A 15,886-nucleotide genomic window follows, 5' to 3' on the forward strand; every position below is an offset into this window, starting at 1 on the left:
ATTGCATAACCTCGCCGTCCTATCCGTGCCACAAAATCACCTGAAGATCCCGCGAACCACCCGCTCAGAGATGACTGCGGGCCTTATTCGAATCGGCACGCGTTTGCGACATCTGGAACCCTTCCTATTTATAACTGAGCCTTCGTACAGAATATTGGCACAGCAGAAACGCCCTGCATGACAGGTCTTTTCGTATTTTGCACACGCGCAAAAAAAACCACCTAGCTCTCATTTGACATTAGAAGCCGTGCTATTAGTCGATGAGGAAGAGGATGCACAGAGCTAGAGTAAGTTGCAGTTTAACTCCAGGCCTGTTTGGAACTGCACCAAGCCGTGGCCATTCTCCCACCGTGGGTATGTGCCATCGCTTTTGAGGCAACTACAACAGCAACAACAACACGAGGCGTATTCGGCCGCGGCGAAGCTGGTCTGTTCGCGCAGCCCGGGGTTCGAATCCAAGTCGCGGATATTAATTTATTTGATTTATTTTTATTTGTTTATTTCACTTAGCACAAGCCCACAAACTCTGCAAGCATACAAACACCGCAAACGTACAAACAACGCAAGATCTTGTTCGGTGTTTATCCTACGGAGCAGCGCTTTTGCGCTGAAATGTTGCGTAGCCTTAGCCCAAGCAGGGCGAGTGCACAAGTTAAGGCGCACAAAGAAGAAAAATTGGACAAGAGAGGCACAAATAGTATTTGCTGGTCAGACTTCAGGGGGCAATGGCTTAGCGGTCTGATTCCGTCCTTCCATTGTGAGCCGGAAAAAAAAAGAAAACTTGTACAGTCGTGAGTGAAAACAAGTGAAGTGACGCTGGTAAATTGCAACGCTCAGCGCTGCGGTTTGGAACAAGCCAAATTACAAAGGTACCAGGTGTGTCCGCAAATCACTGCGCCCCGCCAGCCGCACTACGCGATTTTCACCGTACCGGTGGCGTCATTGTGCTAATATTTTTTTACTCGCGACTATAAGCGGCTGTTTTTAACAAATATAGGAGTCAAAGAACAAGACAAGTTATGCCGACTTTGTCTAGTAGATAACGTCGCTAAGTGTACTGAGGGATCAAGACCAAGTTTATATCCACTAAGAGAGCAAACAGTTGTAACCTAAATTGTTGGTACAGCTTCGCCTTTCGTTTTTATTAATTTCTACCAAGTTTTTGGGGACGCCAGTCTCTCCAAAATTATTAGAGGCAAACCTAACAGCTTTACGGTGCATTGTGACGATATTTTTATGTTGTTAGAATTCTAATGATGATGATTCTTTTTATTGGTGCAGGTGCAGCTTTGGCCACACAGCGCCAAGACACGAATAGTTTTTCTTGCACACAAGGTGGGATTATAGACACATTCTTCAAACAGTTTACCCAAAGAAGCCGAGCACAACACCATGAGAACGGTTTTGCCTATTTTGTCACCCGTGTCTAAAATCGGCAGTATTGGGCATTGGACCCACGCTATTTGTGCTTACGAAGCGCATGCTCAAAACATTAGGCTACCGCTGGAGTCATTTCAAGAATTATATCTTAGTGATTCTGTTATACAGAAGTTATTTCGTTTGGCTAGTGCGTCATGTCAGTTTAAGCAACACTTTTTAACTGGTTGACCGAAGTTTGGAAAATCGTTTTGATAAGGCGAAAGTTCTAAGGGTTCCAGATATGCCGACAATTCCGGAATTGTTTTTTCGTTAATAGTAATCACTGAGTTATGCTGAAACAGTGAATTTTTATTTTATCTTTAATGAAAGCTGGAAGGGTTATAATTTACATATGAAGTAGTTGAAGGCGCGAAACTGCAAATTTAATATTGCAAACTCTCTGAAGCAAAAGGCAGATGTCACTGAAACATTACTCAAATATTCACCAAAGATGATAAACCTGGTAATATGATTACCTAATTTAACAAATTTCTATGTGACTTCTGGATACTTCACTCTTTTTGAAATGGTATAAATGAACGAATGCGGCTGCACGAATTTCTTTAAGCTCCAATCTTTAAAATCTTTATTTTCAGCTGGAGCAGGATCCTTTCGAACTTAAGCATTGACATAAGCCATGCTAACATTGAAACGCTCACCTCCCTAAGTAGCCTAGTAAAGTCAATTTTTTTAAGGCAATACCCTTCGCACGAGCTAATCTGTGAGCCCCTTAGTACATACAATTGAACTTGAGAAATTTTCTCATGCTTTTCATTCATTAATGCAGTGCCAACTGAGAGTTTCTGCCTTCCCCATGTGTCCGAAGGTCGAAGCTCCGTGCGCTTGGTAAGGCGAACAGTTTTTTACACAGTACTGTGCTTATCACACGTTTGAAGTTGAACATTCTGTTTTTAAATGCCTATGAAAAGAAAAAAAAAGTCTCAAAGTTTTCATTCATCAAAATATCTTTTGCTCATCCCTGTTTTTAGGAGTTAGCTTTAAAAAAGGTATTAAATAACAGCATTTCTTCAAATCGCCGGTCCAAAAGAACCTCGCGATGCGGCTGTGCTATAACTGAAAGAAAGGTTCTCTTCAGGAGGAGGCGAGCATGTTGTCGTGTTGCATTTGATGAATGCGCCTTAAATCAATGCATAAGAGTAAAGCATAGCTACGTTGACTCGAGGATCCTAGAGTCGCGGTTAAATATCTACGCAGGGGCTTTTTGAACATTTCGAATGTGTAATCACATCACATTCATTAGGGTCCCAACTCTACGGTACGAAATAACTTTTTTTTTCAATATACCGAGTAGAAGTATTTTAAAACGCCAAAAATCACTAAACCAAAACTGGATTTTTACCAATATGATGGCGTCAGTGTAGACGAATTTTTGAAGTCGCGGTTACTTCCCAAAATATATTTTGTGCGGATTGATGCCATAAACTGGCCACTATAAGTGACAGCCTGGGTCACAGTTTTCTGTAATTACCAAAGGCAAGATCAAAATTTTGTCCTTCAGCAAACTCAGAGCGGTTACCGACAGTCGTGGATGCCGAAATCAATCCGGCTGAGGCCACGAATTAGGAAAAGAGGGAATTTTAAAATTTGTCTGCGCTGCAATCAAACATCGCCTCACTGCGAAATTTGGCACGAAGGACTATAAAACTGCGGTGAACGTACCGTAGAAGTTTCAGCAAATTACGGGGAAAAAGAAAAAAAAGCCGGAGTAGCCCGTTAAAAGCAGAAGTTTCACTAGCGGCTCGTGAGAACCACGGCTTGTTGCAGCGCTTGCTTCCACAAACGTAAGGAATGATTCCCCTGGTGAATGAGACGCTGCCAATGCTGATCAGCCTACTGACCCGCGTGTTGAAGTGGGCTTGACCTTTATCGTTTTGCCAAAGTTAGCAAGAAATTTTCCCTAAGCTCCTGAACATTAAAACAGCGAAAGTGCTTCATTTCTGTTTGCATCCACTGCAACTTGAAATACGGGTGGAGGGACGCTGTTTCCATTACAACGGTTCCATTACAAGAAAAAAGTCTGAATGACATTGGAATCGTCTCTTCTAATTCTACTGCATCCCTCTTTTGAGTTTTCCACCAACTAAGCTAGCGCCACCGGAAAGAAGTCTGACCCACAGCAGCCTCAAAAATTGCGGCACACATCTTTTTCTAGAGCGCTAGCACTAAGTCTACCATTCCCGAAAAGACTCGTTGTCTGCTTGTGTGTTTGAAGCCGGCTAGACCTGCAGACGTAAGAATAATATGTCCGCGGTAAGGCCGTGAGTGAGCTTCGAGCCCACTGCAGCACGAACAGTTCAGCCTCGATTACCCCTCGTGTTTGACGCGAACAATGCTGTGCCTACAATCTATGCTTTTCGAATTTGATTTCATCGTGCTTTACCTGGCTGGTACCAAAAAGACTTTACAGTCACCCTGTAAGGTATCACGGACGACTCTAGAGTAATTCAGCCATCACCGAAGTAAAAGCGCGATAATGTAATAAACTGAACTGAACTGAAACGAAATTCGAACAGCGGAATGTGTAGATCCCGCGTTATCCACGTTTCTCTCGATCGCGATAGTATGTCGTCGCCTTCTTCAACTTTTATCCGCACGCAGTCCAGCCCGAGCAGACCGCGGTCACAGTTCCTTCTTAAGTTGTGTTAAGTTGTCCCAAAATTTTATAGGGCTTGATCACTAAGGTCCCTGATCCCCGATTTAGCCACTCTTCGCCTGAACCCTGACCCTGAAACCTAATCTGGAACTGAAAGCGAAATGAAACGCGACGTTCTAGCGCACATACTTTGCATTTGCCAAGTAAGGTAAATCGGTTCATATTTTTTTTCAGTATCGACTGAAGTTAAAAGACAATTAAAAATGTGTTTTCGAAACCACTACTCCGATACTTTCATTTTTTCATAAACGATACCTAATACTGATACACAAAATGTGCCGAAAAATAGTATCTAGATACGCGTATCTTCTATACCGCCCATGCCTGCTGGCGGCGCGCGATACGACAGCTGTGCGTACTATGCTAAACGACTGCTATGATTGCGTCAAAACTAGCGTCCTCGTTTTGTGCACTGCTTAATGCATACATTGCCTCCCGGCAACGTTCCGTGACCAGTCACCCTAAAATTGTTCTCGCTCCGTGACACTTTCTCGGCACGTGCCCAGCACCTGCGCTGCTGGGTACCAGCGCACAATATACGCTCTTTGAAAACAAGTGCTCGCTCCCCAGATATCACCCGGCGCCAGAGTTGAATGGATCGCTCCGACTTGACTCTCCAAAATTCACTCCAAAACTTAACAACACGCGCCAGCACCCAGTCATTCCTTCATTGGGATAGCCTGCATTGAAATAGCATGGATTACACTGCTAGATCTTATCGCGAGTGCTTTTCTTCCCCAGCCAGGTGCAGATCTAACCATGGCTCAGTATCTTCTCGCCCATAACTTTCGGTGCCGAGCTGCATACGCTCGGGGATAGGAAAAACCGCAGAAACAACCAGACTGGCTCACGTGATCGATAGACTTCGCGGCTGCCAGTACGAACCTGGCGCGGCAGCTGAGCGCCGCTGTCTCTCCTATCTCTCTCTTCGCTCCAGCATCCCTTTTTCCTTCTTTCTCCCGTCGCCTCTCCTGTCTTCGTTCGTTCTTCTTTCTCTCCAGGTCGTTTCTATCCGTCACCTTGGACGCACCTCTTCTACGGTGGGCTCCATAAAGTAGCACACACTGTAAAATGTAGCTTCGTAGTGCAAGGTTCCGTTGATCTTTCTATTTCATGTAACCTTACCAGGCTTTATGATCCGTAATATTGCAGAAAAGGAGAAATCAGATTTACGAAACAAAGCACACCCGAAAGTTCGCAGAATGTCAAGGAGTTATTCATTAGATTCCTCGCACATGGGGTAACGTTTACATAAGTCAAACTGGGCGCTGTTTGAATGAGTGTTTCAGGGAACATGAGCGCTCTACCGAGAACTATACGGGATTAAATCTGCCTCTACACTATAAGGATGGAAGAGACCGCCTGCACACGACGCTTCTTGGGGAAGCTTGTACATGGAAGCCGTTTCCGTGTTGCACATCTGTTGGAAGGCAGTGCTCTTGATCAGAAAAACGGGCGTGGGGAGAGAGAGAGGGAGGGTTTATTGATAGAAAAAGGCAGAGAGGTTGGCCTGAAAAATAGATATCTGGCCTGCTACTCTGCTCTGGGGGACGGGAAGAGGAGATAAAAGAAGGTCACGATGAGGGATGATGATGATGGGAGAAGGCAGATGAAAAACTACTTTAAAAAAAAAACAAGGCACACTTTCTGACATCACAAACGCGAGACAAGGTCCGTGTCGCTCAAAAAGCGTGAGAGCGCTCGCGTTGCCTTTACAGTTCTAAAACTATCTGGCCAAGCGCAGAGGATCAAATCCTCAGAGAGGAGCGATGTGTCCATAGGCTTCAGAGCAGATGCGAGTATGAGTCTTTCACGTGCATACGCTGGACACACCACTAAAGCATGTTCTATAGTCTCTAGCGCGCCACATGTGGTACATTCCGGGGAGCCCGCTTGTCCTATTAAGTGCAAGTATTTGCGCGTGAATGCCACGTTTAAACGTAGTCTACGGATAACGCATGCAATAGGGCGAGGTATTCCGCGAGAAACTGAAAAAGTCATCGTCGGATCTAGCCGTTTAAGGCGGATGTGGCGGGTGTCTGGCAGGGCCCAGTACCTAGCCGTCGCCCTCCTCATCAATTCCGAAAGGAGACAAGTTGTGTCCACTATAGAGAACGGTACAGCTGTACGCAGGCCCCTGCTGTAGGCGCTCCTTGCTTCAGCGTCGGCGGTCTCATTTCTATCGAGTCCGCAGTGTCCGGGGATCCACTGAAACACTATACGGTGGCCGTTTCCCTCAGCAAATGATACGTGACTAATGATATCAAGAGCCAGAGCTTCGTAGGCTGTGTGGCGTAGGAAGCATCCTAAAATGTGTAGCGCAGGTTTGCAGTCGGTGAAAATGCACCACTCCTGAGGCGGTTCTCCGCAGATGTGGCGAATCGATTCCCGAAGGCCCACAAGCTCTGCAGCGGTTGAAGTAGACTTGTGTCCCAAAATGAATCTGCGGGTCGTCTGTTGTGCAGGGATTGCGAAAGCTGCTGTTGATGCATTTGGAGACGCAGATCCATCCGTGTAGACGTGCACACATTTGTGGTATTCTGACCAGATGTAGGCAAGTGCGAGTTGCATCAGTCCGCTAACCGGCATCGCAGACTTCTTGATTATGCCAGGGACATGCAGGCAGACTGAAGGCTGAGCCATTACCCATGGGGGCTGCAAGGAATGATGCGGCAGGGCATAGTCTGATGGCAATTCGAAGCGATAAAAGCGCAGTGCGCGTGCGAAACTGCTGTCCTGTCGCTCATCAAAAATCTTCGTCAGCGGGTGACAGCGGTGCCGTGTAAGCGCACGTAAATATGCACGAAGTGGTTCGTGTGACAGGTAGACCGATATTGGGCACGCACGAGATTCCTCAGTCGTGCCTTTGTTCGAGGCACAACGTGGTAATCCGAGGCATATCTTTAGCGCCTGTGCTTGGACACTCTCTAATGTCCGCAAGCAGGAAATACTCATGTTAGAGAGTACAGGAAGGCTGTAACGAATGTAGCCAATAAAGAAAGTATAGTAAAGTCGAAGCAAGGAGCGCTCCGTTGGGCCCCATTTAATGCCTGCCACAAAGCGAAGCACATAGAAAAAAAGAGTGAGTCTTTTCTTTAGCATGTTTATATGCCTCGACCATGACATATCGCGGTCAATGATAATGCCCAAAAATCTGTGGTGGGAGACGTATGGTATTGCAACCCCTTGAAGAGTTACCGGGTAGTGGCATACAGACTTGCGCGTGAATGCGACCACAGCACATTTTTCAGCTGCCAAGTGCAAACCCTGACGCCGTAGCTACCTTGAAGTAGATGACACGGCACGTTGTAATCTCGCACGCATTTGCGGACGTGTCGAACCCGACGCCCAGATGCAGATATCAGCATAGGCACTGATGTGAATGTTAGTGGGAAGTTCATTCACCAGTCCAATCAATGCCACGTTAAATAGGGTTGGGCTAAGAACTCCTCCCTGAGGAACTCCACGGCAAACCTGATGACGGGTAGTCTCCCCATCAGGCGTAGACATGTAAACAGACCGGCCGTTGAGGTAGCTCCCAATCCACGAACGCTAATGTCGTCAAGGGCATCAAGGATGGCGTCTGAAGTACATTATCGTAGGCCCCTTTGATGTCCAAGAAGACAGCGGCGGCGAGTCGGCGACTACGTTTTTCATGTTCCACTGTCGAGATGAGGTCGATTACGCTGTCAATCGAAGAACGTCCCCTCCGGAACCCGGTCATCATATCGGGATAGAGAGCATTCTGCTCTAAAAACCATTCGAGCCGCGCCAGCACCATTCGCTCCATAACTTTGCCGACGCAGCTTGCTAGTGCAACTGGCCGGTATGAGGTAAGCTCATACGGAGGTTTGCCAGGCTTCAAAAGTGCAACCAGGCGGCTGATCTTGCAGTGTTCTGGAACGATTCCGGAAGCCCATGTATCATTGTAGTAACTGAGCAGCACAGTTCGGCCTTCCATGCCAAGGTGAGAGAGGGACGCGTACGAAATCCCGTAGGGACCAGGTGCAGATGGACGCCTACACGAGGAAAGAGCAGCTTCTAGTTCAGGCATCGTGAATAGCATGTCGTAGTGGTCATCTGGTGAAGGTGGTACAAAAGCCTTCAAACTGGTTGATGGTACCATAGTTGTGCCCACAACCATTTTGCAGAATTCTTCTGCTACATCTACATTATTACGGCGTTGGTAAATAGACAGGGCATGGAAAGGATAGCGTTCCTGCGGGGGTGAACGCAAGCTCCTGGCTACATGCCAAATACGCGACAGTGGTTTGCGAGGGTCCAGCGATGAAAAACGGGCGTGAATTGGTTTAGTTTACAAGGGTTTAACGTCCCAAAGCGACTCAGGCTATGAGGGACGCCATAATGACGGAATCCGGAAATGTCGACCATCTGGGTTTCTTTAACGTGCACTGAAATCGCAAAGAGCACGGGCCTCTAGAGTATTTCCTCGATCGAAATTCGACCGCCGCGGCCGGGACCGAACCCACGTCTTTCGGGTCATCAGCCAGCGCCATAACCACTGAGCCACCGCGGCGGCTAAGGCTTGCATTGTATTAGGTAAAGCTTCGGTTGTCCTGTATAGGACTGAATTAGGCTTTTTCGAAGGATGCAGTAGAGTTCATGATATTGTGTACGTAGCTTGCTCCCTATCAGTTAAGAACAGTTAACTAAACCCAGCCAACTCTACAGGTTTTATACGTCTTTAAGTGTTTTTGTTTGCTTTCATTCACAATTTAATTAATCCAATTTAGCTTGTATGCCTCCCAAACTTCATACAAAGAGACATCTTTCTTTTCATCCACAGAAGACGTGTCAAATGACAAAAAGCATTACGCTAATTAGCCGGGTCTGTTGGCACATGTTTATAGTGGCAACAACGCGCGAAAAACAGCACAGCTAAAAGAATAAACACACACAAGCGTGTTATTTTAATACTTCCTCAAGTATTTATTGCCAGCACAGCAATAAACCTTCAGTTGCTAGCGCTTTTGCCTGTTGCTTATCTAAGCTGTCGCGTTTTTCGCCAGCTGTTCCCTACAATCAAATTACTTATAGCTACGTTTAATGATGCATTGCTCATTTTTTTTCAATTCCAGCCTATCTTCTTCTAAAACGTATTGCTTTCAATAATTTTACGGCCCCCTAGATCTTTGATATTATCCGCAGCTGATAAGCATTTTACTGCCCGCTTATTCAATCTATCTTTCAATGAGTTATTTGTTAGTATCGCGTTCTCCTGTGTGCCCCACTTATGAACGTTTTTTTGTTCGGCTCGGTTGTTGTGCGTGAGAACAAAGCAGCAAACAGTGCAACAAAGTCTTACGTGTGCAGCTCACCCTTCAGGAGTTTGCCTATTGCCAATTGGCAGATAATAGTTCTACCGCGGCAGCTCTTTTAAGCACATGCAGGCAAAACTTAGAAGACTGCGCTCAAGCTGGTATGATGTGGATGCGAACGAGCCTTTTCGCGCAGGTTTTAACACGTCAGTGTTAAACGTCTCGTTACGTCGGCGTCCTGAGCGAAAAATTACGAACATGCCTCTGGCCGGTGATGCCCAGAGAGCAACCTAAGATGCAGGTGGGCCACTTTGGCCACGTCACCTTACTGAGTCACCACAACGTGCCGCCGCCCCACCGTGGCAGGTGGCAGTAAATGATTGGTTACTCGGGAAGGCAACATGGGCCGCACAGCGCCCATCGTTGAGAGCACCTGCTGAGTACGCTAGGCCAGCATCTCTATGAGGACTCAAGGTATCTATGAATATAAAGTGAAGAATGACCTTGTGCATATATGGAAATTAACCCATTACGCTAATGAGTCATAGTTTTTAAGCGCAGTGTAAGTGCCCCCCCCCCCTCCAATTTTTTTTTCTGCGATGAGGGTCCCAAACTCCAGCAGGTCGACACATATTCTGTGCTGTATTCACCTAGGGAGCAGAAATGTGGAGGCTAACGAAAAGGGTTCAGCTCAAGTTAAGGACAACTTAGCGAGCTATGGAAAAGAAAATTAAAGGTGTAAAGTTAAGAGACCAGAAGCGGGCAGGGTGGGTGAGGGAACAAACGCGAGGTAATGAGATCCTAGTCGAAATCAAGAGAAAGAAATGGGCTCGGGCAGGGCTTGTAATGCGCAGGATATATAACCGATGGTCCTTAAGGGTAACGGAGTGGATTCGAAGAGAAGGCAAGCGTAGCAGGGGGCGGCAGAAATTTATGTAGGCGGATGAGATCAAGAAGTTTGCGAGCATTATGTGGGCGCAGCTGGCAAAAGACAAGACTAATTGGATCGATTTGAGAAAGATATTTGCTCTGCAGTAAGCGTAGTCTGGCTTATTATGAACAAAATACCCGGATGCGCAACTTGCGCAATTGGACAACGGTGCCTCGAAACTATAGAAGGAAGTTATACTGAACAAAGAGGCAGCACCCTATGATATAAGAGCATTTATCAGTGGCTGACACGTGAATTGGAAATTCTGATCACAGCATACGTTTTCAAAATTAGCTCCTGAATATGTTCAAGAGCATGGCGCAGTGTTTGAAACACTGCTTCTTAAATGTGAGAGCTTATCTATGCGGAAACTTGTTTCTAAGCATTGCTCGACGCTATGGTGGCACATGGTACTTGTGCTGCTTAGATACACTTGTCACCTCGCACAAGACCGTCAATATGTTAGGCTCGTGTTCAGAGATCGGAGGCAGAACTTTTCGAAATGCACGAATACAACGCAGAAACGTACCAACATATGCGATGTGTAAGGTAGAAATTCTGCAGCGATGAGACGAACAGCCGCAGAAAGTGGAAAACTATCAAGTTTATTCGCATTGCAGAAAAACACATATCGAAAAGTCAGTGCAAGCTAACAGGGTTTTCTTTCCTGCTGTGTAAAACTGCTGCCGACCGCAACCTCACAAAATAAACATTGCATGCAGTGAAAATCTTAAGGCAAGGATGCCCTTAACACGTTCGAATAGAGGCAGCATCGCGGCACCGGTAACATTCCAGGGCCGAAGTACTGCCTGGTGTGACGTTACGGGGCTCACTGCTTAGGGTCCTTCCGTCGCGGTCGAAGCTTCCGCTCCTCGGAAGCCGGTTCCTCCTCAGCTGTCTCGGGACCGGGCCAGTCGCTCGGGCGCGGAGTCGCCGTCGGTGGCGGCGGCCGCACTGCGCCGGACGATGTCGATGGCTTGGCGCTTTCTTGCGATGATCCAGACGTGGTCGACATGGTGTCGACCGAGGCTATTGGCGGCTTTTTCGGGATTCCTTCCTGGTCGAGTATGTCCTGAGGCAAACACTCAAAGACTTCTCGTTTTTCTTCAAGGGTATACGGGAGTGAATAGAAGACCTGGGGGGGTGGCTCTGGTCCCTTTCGCTTTTTCTCCTTCGTCGAGGGTCGTTTCACCGGCTTTGTCTCCATTGGATTTGGCGGCGGGGACATACTTTTGGATTGCACCCATTGCTGCGTCAATTCCTTCACATCCTCCGGTTTTCCACCTTCCTGTGGTGGTTTAGCCGTCGGGCTCTTCTTTAGTAACTCGGCGACTTTCTGCAAGGGGGACTTTGGGCGACGTTTCTCCTTCTTCGGGGTGCCTGGACGTCCCTTCGTCCAGGGAACAGTGCGACTACAGGACGGCTTCGGTTCATCCTCCGTGGCCTCGGCTGGATCGGGGGATTGCGGCGGCGGCGACTTGCTGTCGTCCCCTTCAGGTTCCTTCGGCTTCTGGGAAGCCTCGGAAGCCGGTTCCTCCTCAGCGGTCTCGGGACCGGGCCAGTCGCTCGGGCGCGGTGTCGCCGTCGGTGGCGGCGGGCGCACTGCGCCGGATGATGTCGATGGCTTCGCGCTTTCTTGAGATGATCCAGACGCGCTCGACAAGGTCTCGACCGAGGCTATTGGGGGCTTTTTCGGGATGCCTTCCTGGTCGAGTATGTCCTGAGGCATACATTCATGGACTTCTCGTTTTTCTTCAAGGGTATACGGGAGGGGATAGATGACGAGGGGGGGCGGCACCGGTCCCTTTCGCTTTTTCTCCTTTATCGAGGGCCGTTTCACTGGTTCAGTCTCCATTGGATCTGGCGGCGGGGACATACTTTTCGATTGCACCCATTGCTGCGTCAATTGCTTCACATCCTCCGGTTTTCCACCTTCCTGTGGCGGTTTAGGCTTCGGGCTCTTCCTTAATAACTCGGCGACTTTCTGCAAGGGGGACTTCGAGCGAGGTTTCTCCTTTTTGGGGCTGGTCGGAGGTTCCTTAAAGGCAACAGTGCGACTACAGGATGGCTTCGGTTCATCCTCCATGGGCTCGGCTGGATCGGGAGATTGCGGCGGCTCCGTTGGTGACTTACTGTCGTCTCCTTCAGGTGCCTTAGTCTTCTTGGAGGGCAGGCCTTCGCTCTCGGGGGAGAGCGGCCGAAGCTTGTCATCCTCACCAGACATTGCTGAGAGTTCGCGAAATTGATCACTCCTTCCTCTTGGAAACTTTGGGCTGCGTTCCGGCTTGTTGTGCAAGCGCGTAAGCACTCCGGCTAGAAATTTGGACTCTTGTTCGCCGCAGTTGCTGCGGTCTGAACACTGTATGGCAGAGGTTAGTCGTTGACACTGTTCGCCTGCGGCAGACGCCGTACAATGCGCTGATGGGAAATGCACGAATGTAGGGTAGCTATGGAATTGCTTCAACTATTTATAGAATCGGTGATTTCGACTATCAGTTGCTAACAGAATACGCCCCTTTTGTGGTTCCTTCTGCTACGTCACTTGAAGTCCAGCTGTGAATGCAAAAATGTACGCGTTACCCTGCGCAATCATCCTTTGCGTTTCTTTTTTAAAGCTTTTTCGCGGTATCTTGAGAAAGTAGCAGCTTCAAAGCAAGCACTGAGTGGCTTTACAGATAGGCAACAACTTCATGAGGCAGTCTCGGTTTCTGATAATTAAAAATTACTGGTATGAAATTGTGTAAAACCCTATACGCTTGCCAAGCTGCACAAAGACAAAAAAGAGCCCGAAAGCGTGAATTAAAGGTTATATAAGCGGTGCATTTTCACTTTTATTCTTTCTGAAAATATACTAGAATGAAGGTATTTTGTATAAGGGCAACGAGTCGTTGGTAAATAGTTTTGGTGTTACGGGGTCTAGTGCCTCAAAGCGAATCAGACTATGAGAGACACTATAGTGGAGGGCTTCTGATAATTTCGACCATTTAGTGTTCTTTAATACGCACTGGCCTCGTACAGTACCGGGGCATCTAGCATTTTGATTACATCGAAATGCGACCACCACGGCCAGGATCAAACTCGTTTCTTTCGGGTGAGTAGCCTATCACCAAACTCACTGAGCCGCCGCGGCGGCGAACATGTTCGTTAATTTATGAAACTATAAGCTTCCAGTTCCGCAAATACCGCTGAATAGCTTCCCCTCATTTTTTTTTAAAGCTTGAGCCTATTAGGGCACTACATGAATATGTGTGCGTGCAAAAATAAAAGCCTTGTTCTGCTTTCTCTCTCACCTTTAGGAGCAATACATAAGAAGTGAGAAAGGCTGCTATAAAAAAAGACCTCATAGCCTTACATACTCCGTATAATAATACTGAGAGCTGGGAGCCTTTATGCAACGAGCCTTTACACGCATTTAACGGGCGAAACAAAATGCTAAATGGTCGACACGAAAAAAAAAAGATGGAATAACTTTCTCGCCGACAGTAGACACGTCAACCGCTCTGAAAGGAAATGCATGCAGATGGGACAGAATTATGGCAGAAAAAAGGCGCGCCGTCATGCGTGTTCTGTTTTAGTTCAGTCAGATTAGGTTAATCAAAGAACAATGACATAATAGGGAACAGAGATTTCTCTCTCCTCAACGAAATGCTGACGCCATGGCCGGGAAGCGCTTCCAGGTATTGACCCCAGGTGCTAAACGAGTTAGCCAGCGCACAACGCAGTGGTGCTTTTGATTTTTGTTTTGCTTGAGAAAACTTCTCCAAGAAATCCAAAAGCTAAGAACTAAATGTGCTAATAAAATATTGGATCGATCGACACGCAATGGTCCTAAATTTCGACGTGCCCCGCCACTTGAATTGATCTAAACTCGCGATTATCGCTTAGTTGCACTTAATAGGCAAATAATTCACACGATGGAAATGTAGGAGGGAAAAAATGCTTTCTCATGCCGTTCCCTTCCTCTCCATGGGTCTGTTCATTCAGTCCAAGAATTTTTTACCAGAAAACAAGCATGAGTGAAGGCATTGAGCTTGAGGACAAGGAAGTTAACCTGAAAGCAACAATGATCAGAATGCTGTAATACGCAGACACATGGCCACATGCAACATTTGCCCTCGTTGAATCAGCGTCTTCTTTCTCGTTTATCTAACCCACGAATCACGGACATGTGGCGAGATAAAGTCATAGTTCATGGTGATTTGATGCGCAACGCTTGTGCGTCTATCGCCCAAAACGGCAATCAAACGGTCATTGAGTGCGCATGCCCTATTCTCGCTCACGCATAAACAGAGCAGCTTTCCAGGCTAGTTATTTGTACGCTTTCGCCGGGACAAGAGCTGTGCCTTGGGCGTTGTCAGTATACCAAGAGTCCGAGATGGAGAAAGGCGACCCCGATGCTGTTGCCGCTAGTCCGAAGAAGCGCCCTCGGAAGCGTTCCCCGCCAACGGACACGGCGGCGACGGCTGAGTCCGCCGGAGAATCGAGCTCAACTGTTTCACAAGAAACGGAATCCGCATCATCCAGGGAACGGTCACCCGATGTGAAGGTGTGTGCAACCTTTTATGCAACGCGAAAATTAGTTAACTGTATTGAGACGTTAACTGAAGTCTGTTACGTGTACCTTTTGAAAAGGAAGCATTCATAATGCATAATCTGTCATATCCGAACCGCATGCTGTGCTGCCGTAAGGAGTAAATTTTGACGACAGTAATATTTCGACACAGTTCCAGTAAAAAAAAAAACGTACAGCAGAACAGGATAGGCGGGTGCAGTGTTTAACCCACATGTAAAATATTTTTAGTGTGAGATATATTCGCAGTCATTGCACCCATGTGTGCGACATCGTACAGCAGGGTGGATAACAAACAAGTAGGCGCTCTGTAGGCGTAAGCGACAGAAGTTCCGGGTCACCGCTGTGGGCGTCATCTCGGTGCTAGATAACTCCTACGCAGACTGCTGCTCCACTGAGCATGAAACCCTCGACGCTTCTTGCCCATTCCTTGTTCCTAAACATTCTTTTTCACTGCACTTGAGAACACTAGGCAAAATCAGCAGTAAACATTTAACTTTCGGCCTTTAAAGCATACGTAAGGCCGATACTGGATTATACTGCAGCTATTTGGGACACCTACACAAAAAGGAACATCACTAGCCTGAAAAGCGTACTATCTGCCGGAAAGTAAATGGACCACTGCTCCGGCCGGCGCAGCTCTTGCAGCCAGAGTGCCCCGAGTCGCAACAAACTGCGGCTTCGCCCTCGCGTGGGTGCTTGTCATGCTTGAAATTCCTAGTGCGGCAGGCACCTGTTCTGCCAACGGTCGCGGCGAAAGGATCACGCATCGTTTTTCGTGCAGTACACTGCTGTCTCCTTTTAACACAGGAAGTAAACGAACGCATGGTATCAAACCACTGCTGTGTGATGTAACGGAGCCCGTTTTGTTTCGCTCCATTTATGTTGCCATCATGTAAAATAATATGCCTGTCGCCTGCGTCCGCCTCTCCTCGATTTTAGCATACACGGCCACACCGTGACGCGTGCTTTTTCACGCCCGTGCGTAAAGTAACAAAAGCAGCGAACTCTCC

The sequence above is a fragment of the Amblyomma americanum genome, chromosome 2 (assembly GCF_052857255.1).
Source record: "Amblyomma americanum isolate KBUSLIRL-KWMA chromosome 2, ASM5285725v1, whole genome shotgun sequence".
In the NCBI taxonomy this organism is placed as follows: Eukaryota; Metazoa; Arthropoda; class Arachnida; order Ixodida; family Ixodidae; genus Amblyomma; species Amblyomma americanum.